We start from the raw sequence: 6,297 nt of genomic DNA, 5'->3' as shown, positions 1-6,297 counted from the left end.
TCAGTGGGGCCCCCTCCCTCTTTGCCGTCCGCTAGCCGACGGCAAAGAATCTTTGCCGTCTGCTAGCCGACGGCAAAGAACTAGATGATGGCAAATTAGGTCTTTGCCATCAACCAGTTCTTTGCCGTCTGCTTTTTGCTAGCTGATGGAAAGAGCTTCTTTGCCGTCCGCTAGCTGACGGCAAAGAGCTGGCAGATGGCAAAGTAGCTGATTGCAGTAGTGTTTACTCTTCTACATGCTGCAAGATGCTTGGAGCTACTTGAAGATGCTAGTCTTTGATAGGCTAGGCCTTCCCCTCTATTCTGGCATTCTGCAGCTCAGTCCACAGATATAACCCTTCCTTTGATATTAATGCATACTTAGTATAGATCTGATGCTTGCGAGTACTTTGGATGAGTACTCACGGTTGCTTTGCTACCCCTTTTCCCATTTCTTCATTCTTTCTAGTCGTTGAAACCAGTTGGTGGATCCCTGGAGCCAGATGCCACTGCTGACGGATACTACATGGAGGTCGCCGAAGACTAGGAGTAGTTAGGAGGTCCCAGGCAGGAGGCCCTGCCTCTTCGACCGTTGATGTTTGTGCTAGCCTTCTTAAGGCTTCCTTATTTAACTTATATCCGTACTCAGATATTGTTGGTTCCGCTGACACTTGTGTATCGAGCTATGTATTTGAGCCCTCGAGGTCCCTGGCTTGTGATATAAAACTTGTATTATTTCATTTTTTGTGTCAAGAGTTGTGTTGTGATATCTTCCCATGAGTCCCTGATCTTGATCGTACACATTTGCGTGTATGATTAGTGTACGATTGAGTCATAGGCGTCACAAGTTGGTATCAGAGCCAACTGCCTATAGGATCCCCCTTTCCAACTCCTTGGCCGAAGTTGAGTCTTGTCACTGAAAAACTATTTTTACTAACATGGCCATGCGGCTTACAGGCCCACGTCACTATTTGGGTGGTATTAGGATCTTTTATTCCTCGTCTGTACTCTGGGAATCTGATCTCTCTTCTGTTCGGGTTAAATGATTTTCTTAACTTTAACTCTAGGTTCTCGTAAATACTTTCTCCCAAAGAGCCCTTTCATTCCAGATGATGGTCAGCTTCTCCCGAAGATTCTGAAGATGATACCCTTCAGTATTTCCCGAGACTTTTATGCTCGTCGCTTTTGCAGTTCGCTACCTCCGATATATCCTTATGGATAACGTCTTACCCTTGTCGTTCAGACAATCATTCCTAGTTTCTCTTGTTATTAGAATATGCATCGAATTATTCTCCGACTTTTAAGAATCCCCTGTGTTACTACCTTGTGATTCTTTGCCACATGAATACATCTACGGATAATTCCTCACACTTATCAAGGATTTGTTCATTCCTAGTTGATCAAGTGATTCACAAGATACTTTGAAGTACTATTCGATCTTCCGATGATCCTCCCCAACTATTGCTCGTCAAATACTTACCTGCTTACATTATGGTTACTTCCATATGTCTAGCAATATTATTTAAAATCCTTTGCAATTGACATCCTTACCCTATTGTTTCAACATGTGTGCGAATGCACACAATCGTTAGTTGTTCCCTGGAATTGTCCTTCCGGCTCAGACGTCACCCCTGACATGAGCTGGTGTTCGACAAATCAAACCTTGATTGATTGTTGATCTATGTCTATTCAACTTACTTGTCTTTGATCAGAGCCTCTGCCACTGATCCCCTGATTTAGGAATCATAATTCGGTTGCATTTAAGTTTTGAGTTAGTCAGTTGTTTTTATAATATGATATTCTTACATTCCTTCTTGTTCTGGTGAAGTACCGATACTCACATCAGATCATTTGTTGGATTTTATCCGACAGCATCTTCCATTTTCAATAACCTTATGAGCTTTTCCTCGGATACATAATGCCTGTGGTAGATTGTATCCCCCGCTCTTGTCAACCATACTCTGCTTCCGGGCTTGAGTTATTTACTCGTGAAGTGGTGGTATATGTTCCTAAGATACCCTAGTGGGTTGAGCCTATGCCTTCCCTAATCCATGTGAACTCGAAAGTTATGCGAGTTATACTCTACTTGTTTTTCTTCAGGAAAAAATACAACGCTACAACTTCTTTGAATACGGGAAGTGAATGGAAAGTTGTGCATTAGAAAAGTGGGAATCGACCTTGAACCTTTGTGTTCATGCCCATGGTCCTGATGTGGAACTTATCTTGGAAGCTTCCTGTTATAGTAATAATCTCCTTGTGATAAGCTCATCTTGTACCTATATTTGGTCCTTTGCCATCATGGTTCCGACCATGTCTGTTCTCCTTTGATTCCATTTCTCATACAAGTTAAAGTACTTGTGTTCTTCAGATCATTTCACCTGTCCAACCTCTATCCTTTTCAACCTTTGAGTATTACCCTCTGGTATCTCGAGGATACCACGGAACTACGTAACTTCTTATGAGTTCTTCATCAACTATTATTTCTCACTGATTCAAATTTTCCACGGGTTCTGAGTTGTTAGACACTCGAGAACACCGGTAACTGATTTGAGTCTACACTTTCCTTTCCATTGTTTTGTTTAACCTATCTTGTAACCTAACATATCTGAGCAGTGATAATTCCCTGCTTATGTAAACACCTCGGTGTACAAACTCTGTCAGTAAGACCTTGTTATTATTGTTGATGGCATTCTGGTAGCCACCGATGGACGAGAACTTTGCCTAATGGTCCGCCTTGCCTTACGAGTTGGAAAATGGTTCTCTTCGTCCCTCGCCCTTGGTACCAACGTTGTTGCCAACATAATTGACAGGCTATCCTCTGACCTGCCTTGCTATCATGACTGTGCAAAATGTTAGTGCCTTCCTGCTTCTAACCCACATGGTGGGCCCATAACCCACAGTTCCATAGGATCAAAACCTGACTCTCATGTACATCCATGTTTTCCAGAATTTGTTCCTCGCGCTTTGCTTCATTTGTAAATCACGAGCAACTTTCTAGTGATTTATTCTGGTATCAGACGCAATACTTATTCTCGATGCTCTGAACCCCTTTCACACTCTGTTTCAGACATCCAACGATTGTCCATCCGCTTGAAGCTTCTTATTGCACCTTCTAGCATTGCTCTCGATGACTTTCTTGAATTTCACCTGAGAGAGGCCTCTATGCCACTTCACGAGGTAGCCCCCAGGTACCTATCTTGTGTTGAGCCCCGTCCTTCCAGAGTCTTTCCCCCTTACTCCACCCCTTAAATCTCGGTACGAGATTTCTTGTAGCGGAGGAGAATTGTGACGCCCAAATAATTAACATACAGTAAACCCCTACTAATGGTGCCACATCATCACATTACTATTGCTAATCCTCACTTGATCCAAATTACTGTTCATATTCAAACTCAAATTTAAAGTCAAAATTCAAATTTGCCAAACATGAAAAATAAAATGTTCAAAGTGTGGAAAGTAATCCCTGGATATTTTTCATGTTAGAACCAACCTCTTTTGGATTCCCAAACTGCCCCTGGAATTTTAATTAGTGGGCCAACAACCAATTAGTTGACCTCTTCAATTTCTAAAAATAGTTGACACTCCCAAATTCATTGAGACTTTTTGTAGCAACCGAGAATATTGCGTCGTATTTTTGTCCCAAGTTTTGTTTTAAACAAAATTGTTTTAGTACCTCAAATATAATGCAAAGTAGGGAAGAAATAAGTGAAATAGGAAAAAAGGAGGAGACAAAGCTGCATTGTGCACTATAGCCCACGACTACAGTACACAGCCCAGGCCATCTAACCACTCGTCCCCAACCTCGTGTTCACCTCATCACCGTGGATGAAGGTCCTCAGCCAACGCCAATCCATCTCGGATTGCTATTGCCTCCATTGCCGCGACACATGTGATGCCATGAATAACCAGAGAGGAACTTCCCATGAAATTACCATTTGCATCTCTACAGACTGCTGCACACGCGCCTCCCACATGTGATCTTGCCATTGCCGCATCCGTGTGGATTTTAGCAAACCCAGGCGGTGGTGCTTTGGGTCTGGCCCGTGCTTGCTGTCCGCTGTGTGTCGCTGCTATCTTCTCAGGTTTCAGCATGTCAAGTTCCTGAATGAACTTGCAAATAAACTGATAAGTGGCTGATGGGCTCTGATATATCTGCTCATGAATGGCCTGTCTCCTTGCCCACCAAATAGCCCATAGTGTGACCAAAAGCTTGACAAAAGCCGTGTGTGATAATGAATCTTTCATCAAGAATAGCCATTGCCTTGCGCTGGGTTCAGATGTCTCCCTCAGATGTTCTGCAAGTTCGCCATCGACCATGGCCCAAACGCACCTGGCAACTGTGCACTCCAGAAGAGAATGTCTCCAAGAATCAGCCGCTCCGCACAGGCAGCATGATGTTGGCTGAGGACCTTCATCTACAATATGTCATCATTGCTTCAGATGCAAAGCAAGTCGTTCAAGATATTAATTCAGGGGCGGATGGAATCTATGGACCGATAAGTAGAGAGATTAAATATCGCTCCTCTGTGATTAATTGTAAAATAACCTTCGAAGGTAGAGATTCAAACGTAGATGCTGATAGACTAGCTAAGTTTTCTTACTCTTTGGATCAGGGGCGACATGTTTGGTTGCTCCACCCTCATGATCCTCTTTTGTATCCCACAACATGTGGATTTTGAGTAATAAAGCTAGTCTTTACCCCTCAAAAAAAAAACCTCATCACCGTGGAGCACGCGTGCCCGCAGAAGCCTCCGATCTCCACGTGGCGACCATCTAGCGATGCTCGAAGAGGATAAGGTCGTACCCGACCTCGTTCAGAAACCCTAGTGCCATTCCACCCCTTCCCCCTCTCGATTTCTTCCTCCCCCGCATAGGGCCGAACCCTCGTCCCCATGGATCCGTCGATCCCGCGGCCACCGTGCTCCCAGGCGCTTGGGAGGATGTCCATAAGCTTCATCGCCGCCGTCTCCTTCACCTATGTCCATCGAATCGATCAGTTAGGCCGCGTACGCTCGTCACCGCGTCGTCTTCCTAACCTTCGGCCGCACAACATCGCCGTCGTCCCGCACTCCGGCGCCTCCCTGACCCCCCTCACGAGCTCGCCGACCACCTTCGCGCCTCCGCTGTGAGCACCGCTCCATTTCCACTCTTTTCCCCCTGCCGTTCCTTGCGCATAGCCACTATCCCCGTCATGGATGAACCAGTCCCCGCTCGAGCTCGTCGTCGGTGTCCAAATGTTCGAGCGAGTGTGTCTGTTTGCCTCACCGAGTCATGTAGAGGCCCCACTAGCCCACTCTTTCATATCGAACGTTCCCGTGACGTTGACTCCATCGAGCTCCCGTACGGGTCGCCGTCGTTCAAGCTCACTGCCTGGTGGCCACACACGCGCCTCGTCCGCGCGTCTCGCGTGTCCCGGCCTATTCCGCCCCACGCTCCGACTGAGCCCGCCCGCATCGTGCCCGCAGCTGCTCACTGCGCCCCTTCCTCAAGCTGCTACCGTTGCTTCCTCTGCTTGCCCTGCGCACCGCCACCTACCACTGCCCATCGCCGCTCGCTGCCGCTGCTGCCGGCAGCCCGCCTCGTCGTGCCCACAGCTCCCCACCGTCTGCTCCGACCGTGCTCCCGGTCGCTCCGGCCTTCCTTGCGCGCGCCCGCAAGCGCCTCCCACCACTCGTGCCTGCCGTTGCTGGCGCCGCCCGCTGCGGCTGCAAGCCGCGCCCGCCGTCGGCAAACGCCCTCGACGGGCGCCCACACCCACACCCACTGCCCGATATCCCAGTGCCTGTTATGGCCTATGGGCCTTTGACAGATGAGGCCCGCCCCTTTAAAAAATGTGTTTTAAAAATAAATATAAAAACATAAGATTAATTAATTAACTGAATAAAAGTTTCCTTAATTAACTTAATCTGCTATTTAACTATCTATTAAGTAATTAGTTAGATGAGTGTATGACAAGGGCCCCACCCCTTGTTGACCAGTCAAAAGTTGACTGGTTAACTGGGACCCCTGGACCCACTGTCATTCTCTGGTGCACTACACCGGGTGCACCTAACATTTTCTGATTTATTTTTAAAATAATAATAATTTTAAAATTTATTAAAACTTTGAAAATTAATAGAAAATAATCTGTAATTCGCATGAAAATGTTCTATACATGAAAGTTGCTCAGAACGACGAGACGAATCTGAATACGCAATATATTCATATGCCACACGTCCCTAGCATATCAAACATGGAACCGTCCCCCTCCATTTCATCTGTCCAAAAATGCCAAACTTCGAGAAAGCATTCTCTGATGTTTTGCCCCTTCACCAGTATT

The sequence above is a fragment of the Triticum urartu genome, chromosome 5 (genome assembly GCF_003073215.2).
Source record: "Triticum urartu cultivar G1812 chromosome 5, Tu2.1, whole genome shotgun sequence".
Classification (NCBI taxonomy): domain Eukaryota; kingdom Viridiplantae; phylum Streptophyta; class Magnoliopsida; order Poales; family Poaceae; genus Triticum; species Triticum urartu.
The sequence above is the reverse complement of the archived record's forward strand: the minus strand, read 5'-3'. Positions refer to the sequence as shown.